This window comes from Periplaneta americana, chromosome 4, assembly GCF_040183065.1.
Source record: "Periplaneta americana isolate PAMFEO1 chromosome 4, P.americana_PAMFEO1_priV1, whole genome shotgun sequence".
In the NCBI taxonomy this organism is placed as follows: domain Eukaryota; kingdom Metazoa; phylum Arthropoda; class Insecta; order Blattodea; family Blattidae; genus Periplaneta; species Periplaneta americana.
In genome coordinates this window covers 151,354,430-151,369,084 of record NC_091120.1, presented here as the reverse complement: position 1 = coordinate 151,369,084, position 14,655 = coordinate 151,354,430, and the positions used below count along the sequence as shown (strand labels likewise).

At 34.9% G+C, this 14,655-nt stretch overlaps 1 non-coding gene across 1 annotated transcript; it reads left to right on the top strand.

The window, feature by feature from the left end:
• The first annotated feature begins 11,417 nt into the window (after positions 1-11,417).
• On the top strand, positions 11,418-11,490 carry TRNAI-GAU (transfer RNA isoleucine (anticodon GAU)). Its single transcript has one exon. It is a non-coding gene; the product is annotated as a tRNA-Ile (tRNA).
• Positions 11,491-14,655: the final 3,165 nt, after the last annotated feature.

The following is a 14,655-nucleotide window of genomic DNA, read 5'->3' as shown; positions in this document are numbered from 1 at the left end:
GTCGCTAACCGCCTGACATAACTTCACAATTTTTTTTAGTTGGTTATTTAACGACGCTGTATCAACTACTAGGTTATTTAGCGTCGATGAGATTGGTGATAGCGAGATGATATTTGCCGAGATGAGGCCGAGGATTCGCCATAGATTACCTTGCAGTCACATTACGGTTGGGGAAAACCTCGGAAAAAACCCAACCAGGTAATCAGCCCAAGCGGGGATCGAACCCGCGCCCGAACGCAACTTCAGACCGGCAAGCAAGAGCCTTCACAAAATTCATATAACGACAGTACGTACTGTACATTATCTAATAACACACGTTTAACATGACATGGCAGAATAGATAGTCAACTTGTCATTAACCTAATCACTCATTAAACTATATCTAAAATTTTCAATGACATTAAGGCTATTTACCATAGACTGTGAGGTTAATAGTGTCTGCCAGAGGGCAGTTGTTGTGGCCGTGGAGCTACTTGTCACTAATATACTAGTATATAGTTTCTCATTAAACCCTAGCTGGCATTGACACTGCAATGGGTTAGTAATCTGTCTCCTCATCAAATCCTACCTAACACTGTATACTGTAAACTAAAACTACCTAACATTGTCACTGACAGTAGGGATACTTGCTACAGACAGTGAAATTGTACTGACAGTGAGGCTAATTGTCACTAATCTAAATTTTAATTAAATCCTACTTAACCTTGTCGCTAACAGTGGGTCAACATGTCACTATTCTAACTTCTCATCAAATCCTACCTAACCTTGCCACTGACGGTGGACGTACATGTCACTGATAGTAGGGCTACCTGCTATAGACAGTAGGATTATCACTAACAATGACTGTCACTGATATTGAGGCAATTGAAGGGTTCAGAGCCATAGTGGGCCAAGCGCCCTTTATTAAAAACGGAGAAAACGAGGGTTAACGTTAAGTGAATACCATAATTTAATGAAGATTGACATATAATTTAGTATTAATGTGTATACTTTATATTACTTCCTATATGTTTAATTGAATTATGGTATTCACTTAACTTTAACTCTTATTTTCTCCGTTTTTAATAAATGGCGCTTGGCCTACTATGGCTCTGAATCTTTTAATTGTCACTAATCTATCTCCTAATTAAACCCTATTTAACCTTGTTGCTGACAGTGCCTAAACTTGTCACTAATCTCTTTATCAACCCTACCTAATATTGTCATTGACAGTGGGGCTACTTGTCACAGTGAGACTACATGACAATGGGGCTAATTGTTACTGATAGTGGAGCTAATTGTTACACAGCAAGTCTAATTGTTATAATTCAATTCAATTCAATTCAATTTATTAAGCCATTAAATATATAGTGATAGGCTTCGTCACAATACAGAAGGAAAGAAAAAAAAACATACATTTGAAAATAGACATATAATTGAAAACAGTAAAGTTTAATTAGAATGAAAACACAAAACATTTTGAAACTCTAAAATTAATCAAAACACTTCACTCTTAATGTAATAATTGTAACTAAATGTAAATAACTTTATTTATTAAACAACAATTTCGTATGAATTTATGTTAAGAAACTCATCTACAGAGTAGAAAGGATGAATTAAAAGCCAATTATAAAATCTAGCTTTGAAACTATTCGTTGGTAACTTATAATATTGACTGGGAAGCTTATTATATAATTTCATCCCCATAACAGAAAAATTTGTGCTAGTTTTATGTAATCTACAATATGGAATATTAATTTGTTCACCATTTCTAATTTCATGATCATGTATATTGCCTATTAATGAGTAATTGTCTATATTTTGTCGAGTGTACAGGACTAGGTCGTGTATATATATAAATTTATGACATTTAATATCTGTGATTGTTTGAAAAGAGGTCGACAATGTTCAAGATAGTTTGATTGACATAGAATTCTAATGGCTTTCTTTTGCAAAATCAAGACACTCCCAATTTTGCTACCATTTCCCCAGAAAATTAAGGCATACAGGGTCTAATTCTTACACAGTGAGTCTAACAGTCACTGACAGTGGGGCTAATGCCACTGACAGTGGAGCTAATTTTTACCCAGTGGAGCTAATTGTAACACAGTAGGTTTAATTGGTACTGACAGTACGTCTAATTGTTACAGTGAAGCTAACTGTCACTAGCAGTAGGGACACTTGTCACTAATTCTTCTCCTCATTAAATCCTACTTAATTTTATCACTGACAGTGGGCCAATGTGCCACTAATCTATCTACTCATCAAACTCTACCTAACCTTGTTACAAACAGTGAAATAACGTATCACTGATATTGAGGCTACTTGTCACTGACAGTGTTTCCATTACACCCAGCCTACCCATTGTGTATATACACTTGAGTAACTTTGTTTACAGCTGTTGACATCATGCAAGTAAGCTGAAGAGTTAATCTGTATTAATTTGAAAAAAAAAAATGCCGAACAGTTTGTAACAAACAGTAGTAAAATTCAAGTTATAGTCAGTGCTGTAGTTGGGCCGGTACGGGCTGGTATGCCGTACCGTCTAAAATAAAAACTCTCTATTACCGTACCGGAAAGAAATATAGACTCGAAAATATATTAATTATGTTTAAATAGTCTTTAATATACTTTGAAATGGAGGACATTAGTTATTTGAAGAACATTTTGATTTTGATAGCCTATCTGGCATAAAAGTAACGGCTAGCATCTTATATCCTTTGCTTAAACGCTTGTCCATTCGTTTTTTTTTTTTTTTATCGAAAACCATGTTTGGCACTTCAGGAGTAATTGTGATTTGTTAATTTAAACTTGTACACCACAGTGGTATTTCTATATGTAATTGACACTAACTTTATGGCATGGTGCCTCGAGAAATCTGCTACACTGATTCGCTAATTTTAAAACTTGCTCAGATGTAATGCTAGCAGTTTGCTAGATGAGGGAAATATTATTACTTTTCGTGCGTTCATGAATCTTGAGTCCAGTTACATGTCATAGATTCTATTCCAATTTCAACTGCAGAATATGAATGACCATTATTGTAGTGAACGATATCTACACTAAGAAAATGAATACTCTTCCAGTAAAAAATGTTTTTAGGTTTTTGTTTCTGAAAAGTGTTGTTGGGTCACCAATGGCAGCGTTTAATTTCTTGCCTTATATGCAATTGTGGCTGCGATGTGGAACGAGGTCTGCAGAGGAGATTGCATGATGAAAATATAACCTTTGAAAAGAAGATCAGTACCAGTTCATACAGTCTAGTCTGATCGAGATTTCAACACTACCCCCTAAAATTTGTTTCCAACCACAGCACTGGTTACAGTATTTGTAGTTTTGTAACACTTGAGCAAAAGTACCTACATTCCTCGGAATATTGTGCCATAATGAAATAAGAATTAGTGATAGAAGATAAATAAAATTGATAAGATATTGAATTAATATTGAATAATTTCAAATTATAGCTTGGAAACATAACCTAAAATGGTATTTTCTCTTGTCTATGTAAACAATATAGGCCTATAAGGGGCTAATTGACAAGAGATGCAATACATTCTTTAAGGACATTGGAAAAGAAATCTATGTCACGATCTTCTGAACATATTAACATTCTTAAATATATCATTGGTTTCAATGGCATCATTGCAGTTTTCTTTGTAAGAGATGTACAGAGGTTTTCACCACTCACCATGGAAGCGTTCAGGTGTGGACCCCTCCCTCCGCCTTGACAGTTGCACAGAGCTGACCTTGGTAACGAATAGCAGCACCAAGAAAACGCCACAACAAAAGTCTGACGACTTCTAGTCCTGTCAGATATATCAGTGCAGCTGAAACGTAATTCAACACATCGTAAATACAGTCAACCACCACTGTTTCTTAGTGACGTACACAAACAATTTACAAAAACATAAACGCTTTTCGCACACGAACTACATAACAGCACAACACAACTCGCAAAACTAAAATATTTCAGTTGTTCGATTAGTCACGGGCTTCCTTGTTTCTAAAATCATAACTTGAGTACAGTCACAGTCTAGTATATACAGCCACGAAGCTCAATACGCAGTAAATATGCATCCGTAGATAGTTACTAACCACTAGGATCGCTAATATCACCTCATTACAGATAATGCGAAATAGTACCGGCACAGTATATTGTTCCTAGCACCTTCAGAACTCACGCTTCGTGACTGTATATTCTAGACTGTGGTACAGTGCTCTCTAGGAATTGTTTATGAAACTATACTATCGAAATTGATTGATCGATATGAAAGGTACTAATACAGTACATTGGGGGCAGCAATGTCGAATTTCATAAAAATGCAACACTTGGGCCTATAGACCGAAGATACAGATATTTCACATATTTTAACGCAGAATTGCATATTATTTTAAATTCACTGGATGTTCTAAGTACATGAATTACGTAAAAATACCTTTGCATCATCATCATCATCATCATCATCATCATCATCATCATCATCATCATCATCATCATCATCATCATCATCATCAGAAGGCACAACGTTTCATTCTCTAAAACTATTAAATACGCATGCAATTGGGAATTTAAAATTATAAAAATAGAGTAGCAAAATTACGTTTCATGTAAAAGTGCGTTTTTTTTTTATTCTAAGGGTAGCCAAAATTACTCATTGCAATAATATGGTATACAGAAGATTCAGAAAATAATTTTCAAAAGGCGAAACCTAAATTATAGGCCTACAATATAGCAAAAAAATACAATCATAAAATTTATTCTACTAATAAAACAAAAGTAATAGGCTTTGTAAACTCCTCACAAATAAGACAAAATCGAAATAGAAGAAACAGTAACAATTGAACAAGTCTTTATTTATAACTATTTAGGGACTTCAGCGCTGTGAGTAACGGTTAGCTGTCTGACTATGAAACGAGCGGGCCGAGCTCGGGTTCAAACCCTGATTGGGACAAGTTACCTGGTTGAGGTTTTCCCCGTGGTTTTTCCTCAACCCATTAAGAGCAAATGCTGGGTAACTTTCGGCACTGGACTCTGGACTCATTTCGCTGGCATTATCATCGTTATCTCATTCAGACGCTAGATAACCATCGCAGTTGATAAAGCGTCGTAAAATAAACCAATTAAAGAGTAATTAAATATTCAGGATCTATAGTATCATACACGAAAATTAATGATGTAGAAAATAAGTAAAATACATTTAGGCAATTAATAAACAATCTGATGCTGGGTTGCAAGAAACCTGTTCCATAAATTGCTATTATCTCGTTAAGTAACGGACCTTTAAACTATTCCAGTCTTTAAAATATAGGTCGTTGCAAATGTGATATTTAACGATCTGTTAGCTATTCCATCTTTAAACGGAAAAGATTCAAAATGACAGAGCCATCGTAGCCGACGCAAATAATTCCCATATATACGTGCGTGTCGCTATGGTAATGTTGTGTTCTTGGATAGTCATTGTTTTCAAACTTTGCACAAGACAGGCATCAAATACTGACCCAGGCCAACATGCAACGAATCTTGGTACATATTGATAGAGAAGTAACCTTCCTGTTTCGGTACATCTTATTCAAGTGTCCACTAGGGCTTTGAATTTTCATGTGGCTACAGTCTATGCACCAATAACGTTGGAAAAATTGCAAATTGAGAAGAAATCCTGTTTTATTGTTTGTACAGAATTTCCTTGAGGCATAGTAATGTATTGTTCTCTCATTCTTGCAATGCAGTCACACATCTTATTATTCTACAAACTGTAGATTTATAAACATGAATATGATCCACTATCACATTCTGAAACGCTCCTATTGCGTAATAGCGCAAGGCAATTTACTGCGTGCGATTTGTTTTCCAATATAATGCCCTATTTCATGCAAGAGAACCATGAATGTGTCTTTCGATAATCTAAATCTAACCTTAAATCAATATTATTGTATTCTTCTAGAGGATTCGATCTGTATCTCAGTATTCTTGGTCTTGGTAGATGTTGTACCATATCAAACATAACCTCTACGTCAAACGATTCTATAATAGTAATAAAATTGTTTTATTCACAAAACTTCTCCTATACACACATGAATCTCGAGTTCACTGTGATATGTAGGCTATATTACATTTCACTTACTTACTTCTGATGATAACATATCCACGAAATTACTTAATACTGTCAGATACAAAAACAAGAAATATACATACAATATAGCGGCTAACGATTCGTTAACAGTTTATAGCTTCGATTTTCGATCTATAGTTTACATAGTGCTTTAACGAACCAGTAGCTTTAAAGGTCGTTCTTGCAACGCTTACTGACGCTAAATGAACAATTAGGGTTAGATCCCGACCGAGGTCGATGACATTTAAGTGTATTTAAATGCGACAGGCTCATGTCAGTAGATTTACTGGCATGTAAAAGAACTCCTGCGAGACAAAACTCCGACACACCGGCAACGCTGATATAACCTCGGCAGTTGCGAGCGTCGTTAAATAAACTATAATTTAATTTTATATTGTGTTAGAAGGAAATACTGATATTTTACCATTTTTTAAACGAATTTATTTTTATCAGACAATCTATCAAAGTTAGAAGAGTGATCTTGCATCATATTGTTTATATGTATAAATACACACAACAAATTTCATCACAGAATATTGGATAGTTTTTTTTTAATTATGTGGGAAACGCTTCATCACTGCACAGTGAACTGAATAATCGCAAAAATATTTTTTCACATAGCAGAAAGACAGTGTTTTAAACATATCAATTTTCATTATTGTACAAAATACAGTAATAGAGAAAAAAAAAGTTGAATATTTGCAAAATTTTACTGCTGTAAGCTGTACCTAACCCCTTAACATAATGAAGGAAAATTGATGTATTAAAAATAAATATTCCACAGAAGTAACAGTTGAAGAAAGATCATACTCTAGTGACGAAAAACAGTCTTTCTGACAATCGGCTTTTGAAATTATTCAATATCTGACAACTCTTTACATTATGTACTGTACACTAAAATACGATATTTTCACTATTTACACTATCATAAAGAATTAAGGCTTACACTGATCTAACGTTATTTAGCTACACACTTTACACTTTTGTACATAATTAAAAAGGAAGAAGTAGTTCATAATGCAAATCAAGATTTCAGGTATAACTCCCTGTAAAGTTGATTTGAATAATTTCGAGGGAAAAATTGTTCCGGAGCCGGGTATCGAACCCGGGACCTTTGGTTTAACGTACCAACGCTCTACCACTGAGCTACCCGGGAACTCTAACCGACACCGATCCAATTTTTCCCTCTATATTCACAGCAACCAACTTCGAGTGCACACTAACTCCGTGTGACTTAATTGTGGTTTTCTGTTAACGAACAGTGACGTGTATTATGCAAATCAAGATTTCTCCCTGTAAAGTTGATTTGAATAATTTCGAGGGAAAAATTGTTCCGGAGCCGGGTATCGAACCCGGGACCTTTGGTTTAACGTACCAACGCTCTACCACTGAGCTACCCGGGAACTCTAACCGACACCGATCCAATTTTTCCCTCTATATCCACAGACCTCAAAGTGGGCTGACAACCGTCAAGCAACCAACTTCGAGTGCACACTAACTCCGTGTGACTTAATTGTGGTTTTCTGTTAACGAACAGTGACGTGTATTATGCAAATCAAGATTTCAGGTATAACTCCCTGTAAAGTTGATTTGAATAATTTTTCCCTCGAAATTATTCAAGTAGTTCATAATATTGTGAAATAAAATACCAGTACCTTGTATTACAATACACAGCGCTGTGCAAAAGCTTAATAGTTTAAATATTTTTTATCAATGTAGGCCTATATTCTTTATTATAGTAAATAGTAAACATAGAGAATTCTAATGTACACAGAGTAAATAATGTAAACTGTAAATATGAATGTAATTGTTGAAGTGGTCCATGTTTTGTTCTTCCCTACTTTACGAAACAAGACTCGTGTGAGCCGTCAGTCAAGTACTACTTCGCTTGTGGATGCACGTGCGTCGTTCACTTAAACCTCCAATAATACTCAATCTTATAACCTCCTGGGGCAAAGTACGGTTTCTAGTGATGATAGCAGACAAGGACTCTTCGAAGGGTAAACGGATGTTATACTGGTGACAGATTACAGTCACTAATCGCGATTAGGAGCTAAATCCTGTTTCCAGAACAAGATAATCGCGCTGAGGCACGGCCCAGTGGACAAAAGTAACATTTTAGTAATCTTTGGTTTCGAATCACCTTGATTTATATTATTTAGGAAGTCGTGATAGCTTCTGCTGTGGAATTTTGTTACCCCTTCCATTGTATTACATGAAATAGAAACGAAAACGAAAGGCTAGAAAATGAATTTGGCTACTATTAGACGTAGAGGAGAAATTTAATGTAGATGTGAGAAAAGTAAAAAGAAATATATTAACAAATGACAGACGAACTATTCATATTTCATATATATATATATATATATATATATATATATATATATATATATATATATAGAGAGAGAGAGAGAGAGAGAGAGAGCAATAGAAGGCTGCTGAAAGATGTTTCATTTCAATAAATAATGAATTACAAACTGGAACTGGTTTCTTTCTCAGATTTTCAATTTCAGTCTCCATTACGAAGCTATCGTTGAGGTTAGGGTTGACTTTAAAAATATGTTTTATTAAAAAATAATATACATTTTTGGCATGATGATATAAATTTTATAGTTCACACCTATGGAGTAACGGTCAGCCCGTCTGGCCGCGAAACCAGGTGGCCCGGGTTCGGATCCCGGTTGGGGTAAGTTACCTGGTTGAGGTTTTTTCCGGGGTTTTCCCTCAACCCAATACGAGCAAATGCTGGGTAACTTTCGGTGCTGGACCCCGGAGTCGTTTCACGGGCATTATCACCTTCATTTCATTCAGGCGCTAAATAACCTAGATGTTGATAAAGTGTCGTAAAATTATCCAGTAAAATAAAAATGTAAATTTTATAGGTTATAAAATCTCTTTTCAAAATAATATAAATAGTAACGACATAAATTGTATCAGTTTACATTTTAAAGTATATAATTATTTTAACAAATAAATTCCCATATCAAGCTGCAAGAAACAACAAAAAAAGGAAAAAAAAAAAACAATGAACAAACATCAAAAGAAAGTACCTATGAACTTTAGGTGTTGTCCAGGAGGGAAACAAACATATACGTATGTACATAGAGAAAATTGTTTCCTCTATGGTAATTCAGCTGTTGACCAGACGGGACCTAGTGTGTCACTACATTTTCGGTAATCGCGATTGGAGCTAATCGCGATTAGCGACTGTAGTCTGTCACCAGTATTACGTTATAAATATGAGTTCTGTTTGATGAACTGCAAATAGAACTACAAAGTGCACTTTATTGCCAGGTACAAGCTCTATGCATCACAATAGTGTATTTCTGGACAAGACACAATATTCTGTTTACTTCCAGGAGGAAAACAGTGCCATTATCTCTTAGCTACCTCTGCTCTCAATGCGTCAGACAGCCTGTCTGTCAATCATTTGGTATTTAAAATTTAAAAATTTAACAGACCTGTTGTGTTGTCGCATTGACAAATATACCATGGGACTCAACCAGGAGCTTTTTCATAACTGTAACAGTGTACCTGTCTGAATGTTACAGTTGTCGTCTGTGTTGTCTATTTTGTGGATGGGGTGTTGTGTTTATTGACAAATGTTCAAACTTGGCTGCTGTTAAGTGAAAGACGTGGAAAGTAACACCAGTACCAAGATAGAATATGAAATCTTCCTTGGAGAAGTCAAGAAAATTTTCACTCATTTTGATATGGAGAAAACTCATTTTGAAATGATGCTCCTCAATTGTTTATTTTTTATTTTTTCTGTTTTATCTTCTCTTTCCTACCAACTTACATTCAATGCGGTGTATGGGAGGGTAGGTATGTAGCTATGGATAAACACTTGGCAGGCGCTCCCATTGTCTTGTGGTCAATACGGTACAGGGACACCGCTTAGACAACAAATCATAACACATGAAAAGGGACAGACATCCAGTCTCATGGGCGGAGGATATATCTCTTCTGACTATTGTGTAAGTTTTATAAGAAGTTAAAATATTAAATTCTTCGCTGATATATTATTACTTCGTTTGTCAGTCGGTCTATATTCAGCAACAGCTCTTAAGAACTTCATTTGAGTCACGTTTACCTTCTTGGATATGCTATACCTTTAGTATGTGTCCAACATTCTGATCCAGACAGAAGAGCAGGAATAGCCAAAACCTACAAAAATGTTCGTCATGATGTCCTTTCTCATTCTTCCCAACAACTCTTTCTTAATTCGTCACACATATGAACCGCTGAGAGCAGAAGTGGTGTAAGTCAAAAATGTGTAATGAGGTTTAAAGCAAACATTGTGTAAAATACAGCGCTATATTTTACAGAGTTTTTACTTTAAACCTCATTACCCAATTCTGGCTTACACCATGTCTGCTCTGGACGGCTCATATGTTGAAATTTGTTTGACTTTTCTTCTACACCTTTATTTCCACTGTCCACTATATCCCAGAAATTGTTGATCTTAGTTACGAAGACATTCTGAGCAAAAAATGTCATATAAACATTTGTCCTAATCACAATATTTTCAAAGTTACATTAATTAAAAGTTGTTAGTAAAATACCTTTTTCTTTAGTTTTACAGGTAAAAAATATTACAAATAGAGAATGAATTATTCAGGAGTGTCATTTCTTTAATTGGCTAGTGTTCTGAAGCTAAAAATGTACTGTTAATTGCTCTGTACAGGTTTTGTTTTTCAATTTTTAACTAAAAATTACATCATTCTTACGCACTTACCACAAACATTGCTACAAATCATACGACTTTAGGAACTTGATTCTTTACAGTTTAATTACGAATCCTAATGTACAGTCTTAAAGAATTTACAAGAGTGGCGTGATTTATAACAATTGTTGTGATAAATGCGTAAGAATATGTAATTTTGTAGTTAAAAATCGAAACAAATTTTGTACGAAGCAACTATGGAATGTAAATGTTTGAAATTAATAGCTTGTTCAATTGTTTCATATTGAAAAATTATTTTTGATCGTGAAAGATTTTTTTTCGCAAAATATCGTTTTTTTTTCAGATTAAAATTCTAAATCACATTCGCTGGCTAATTTTCCTAATTTATAGTAGACTTCCTGTAAAGCTTCTTCGCTTCTCACTAAATGTACCTGGCCATCTGCAAGTAGAAATATATATTTAAAAATAATGCTCACTTAACCAAACTTACTTCACCATGGCAGTAAGTTATATTGATTACCGCAATGAGTTCGGTAATCAACTCCCAAAGGTATTAACTTTTTCGTTGAAATTAGTGATTCTAAAAAAATCTTTCTTTCAGATATTGAGGAGGAGAGTTCGATCCGGGACTGTGGATTGAATTCGGCGTAGCTCAGTGGTCAGAGCGCTTGGTAGATAGAACCAAAAACCCGGGTTCGATCCCCGGCGCCGGAAAGAATTTTTCTCCTCAAATATTAATTGTCACTATAATAGATATTATTCTTTTGGACAAATAATAACATCTTTAGTAAAATGCTGGATGCTGTTCTTCCTTTATATAGCCTTTCCATTTCAGATATTTCTTGATGAAATCTTTCCCCGTGCTCGTCCCTTATCGCTTCAAAGTTAGGAGGAAAGAAATTCAAATGAGAATGTAAAAAGTGTATTTTGAGAGACATATTACAGTCCATTTTGTCATATGCACTTAATATGGTTCTATATAGTTGTCTGCTATAGAATTTCCAAGGAAATTTGAGCAAACGTCTTTGAAAGCTCGCCATGCCATTCTTTCTGTAACGGAAAGTTTTTCCTCAAAGGGTCATCCATAACTTTGTGAATTTGTGGACCAATGAAAGTGCTCTCTTTTAATTTGCCTTCACTCAAACTGGTAAAATTTCCTTTAAATACTGAAAACCACACCTTTGTTTGTTCATTGTGTAGACCTCGCTTTGAACTGTTATGAAATTTACTTAATAGAAGAAACCAATATCTGTTTATTTATTAGAAGTACAAAGAACATACTAACAACCATAAGAAACCGAAAATAAGTTTTGTTTTGATTTATATTCCCAACTCGCGCCAGACTTTCTTGGGGGAGCTCTTATCGAAAAGTGAAATCATAGTATATCTTAAAAACGTTACGTGATACGAAGAAAAGAGATACATTTTCGGATTCAGGGCATACCAAACCATAAGGGACACATTGTTTTAAGTCGGAGCAATATTGTTGTTGTTCTGTGTTATAGGTAATTATTTCTATCGAACGAATTTACAGTTTCTCTCTCCACCCAACTCGATGAAGGTGTGGTACAATCATGATTCATCACTGGTGATAACTGGTTCCAGAAATGTGAATCCAGCGATTCTCAAGAACCTGACAAAGAATGGCCTACATCATGTGTTCGAGGACTGGGAGAAACGGTATAACAAGTGCATTCAAGTAGAAGGGTACTACTTTGGAAAATATTATGTGAACATTGAAGTAGAGTAATATGCATCTGTGAAAAAATCAGTGTCAGTTTTTCTTGATCAACCCTCGTATTTCAGCTAAAGAATTAATATTTTTCACTTACCGCTAGACCTATAGCCTATCAATATTGTAAATATCATAAACATTATTAGGTTTCCAATGATTTACTACGATCCATGGATTCCAAGGTCTAGTCTACATTGAATAATAATACCTTTATTTAAAAATAATTATTGTAATTTACTATTTTAAAAAATAAACATTATTAAACTCCCATCGGTAAAATAGCCTGGTTCAGAGCCACGTGGGCCAAGTGCCATTTATTAAAAACGGAGAAAGCAGGGGTTAAAGTTAAGTGAATACCATACTTTAATGAAGATTGACATATCATTTAGTTTGAATGTGTATACTTTATATTACTTGCTATATGTTTCCATTGAATTATGGTAATAACTTCATTTTAACCCTTGTTTTCTACGGTTTTAGCAAATGGCGCTTGGCCCGCTATGGTTCTGAACTCTTCATATGCTACTATTGGGAAGTACGAGTTCATTATTTCTCTCTCGCGTAATTAAAGAACTCAACTAATATTTATTATTGGTTGCAACCTTATTTGTTAAAAACAGTTGCTATTCTTTGAGTATGTCGTTAATATGTAGCCTAAATTAAAAGCAGTTGGCGATAAAGGGAAAACTTAAGATCTCCTTGGTTTATTAAAATTTCACTTTTAAGTTATTGCTGTATTTATTTAAAAGAAGGTAAGAGTTACAATATGGTGGAGAAATTTACCGGAAATGTGCTACGCAGTAACTTTGTAAACATAGTTTTGGTATAGAATCTTCAAAACAATTGAGCAACTCATTGCTATAGTGATTGTACTACAACGATATTACACATGAGCGTGTCTTTTATTTACATCATGATTGTAGTATATTCAACAACTGAGAGCTTATTTTGCTGTTATTGAGGTAATAGGCTTTATTTATTACATGGATGAGAAAAGAAATCAAATTTACCTTCTTACAAAACCCTCGTTTCTACACAAATAAGATCAAAAACCTAGTCTGAAGATATTTCACTGCGGATTTTCCACGGCAACCTTCAACAAAGGAGGGACAAAAAATAACATATATGCAAAGTCCAACCAAGATTAAAATGAAAAGCGGAGATTGGAAGAAATTGGATTTGTTTCTCCAATATACCGTATTCCTGGGAGCACATGTAGTCATATTATCTACATATATAAGGCGAACTATGTCATCCTATCACGAGATATGATTGAATAGAATAGAAGGTCTCTTCAAACAAGAAGCAGGCAGTCTAGATCTTGCATGGAAAACAGCCAGCTGTGATTCTGGAGTAGACTGCGAGGGTGGAAAGAGAGGTTTGGGGGAGGGGAGGTAGTATAAAGAAGATACAAAGCGGATTTACATGGTTATAAAACTTGGGGAAACAAAAAAAAGGACAAGGGTTATTTCTTTATTCTTCTCTTTCTTGTCTTCGGAAAGTTCAGCAGCTACAGGGAGTTATCAAGTTATTGGTACCGTATTGTAACTTCGTAAGATGTAGTTCATAGCATAAGTAATAGTGTACGATTTTGACCTTCATCTGACTTGTCATCTAAAAGATCAGCACTATTTTTACTGACAATTCGCTAGATCAGGTATGCTCATTCTCTGACTCCCGATTACGTTCTGTAATCGCAACCTTCGAATGTAGAGCGTGCTGTTCCTCGTTCGAAGCTCGACGGGTGACTGCGGAAGGCGGTTCAACTACTTAGTAAACGCAAGAACAGTGCGGGACAATGACACAGTCTAAACCTTTTGTAAGCAAACGATCATTCCGTTCAGTGTGGGAGGAAGAATATTTTTGTTGTGAAAGCGTAAAGTGTTTACTATGTTGTAAGGTATTGTCAGGAATACTACTGAGCAACATAAAACATTATACGCTCTGCCAGAACATGCCAAAGTGACAGGGAAGCTGTTTTCTGTAATATGTATTCATATATCAACCTTATTATTATTATTATTATTATTATTATTATTATTATTATTATTACTACTACTACTAGTACAATTATTGTTATTGTGGTGATTTTATTCCAACAGAAATACATGTTATGATAAAATAATTTTTCAGGGGTGCAACGT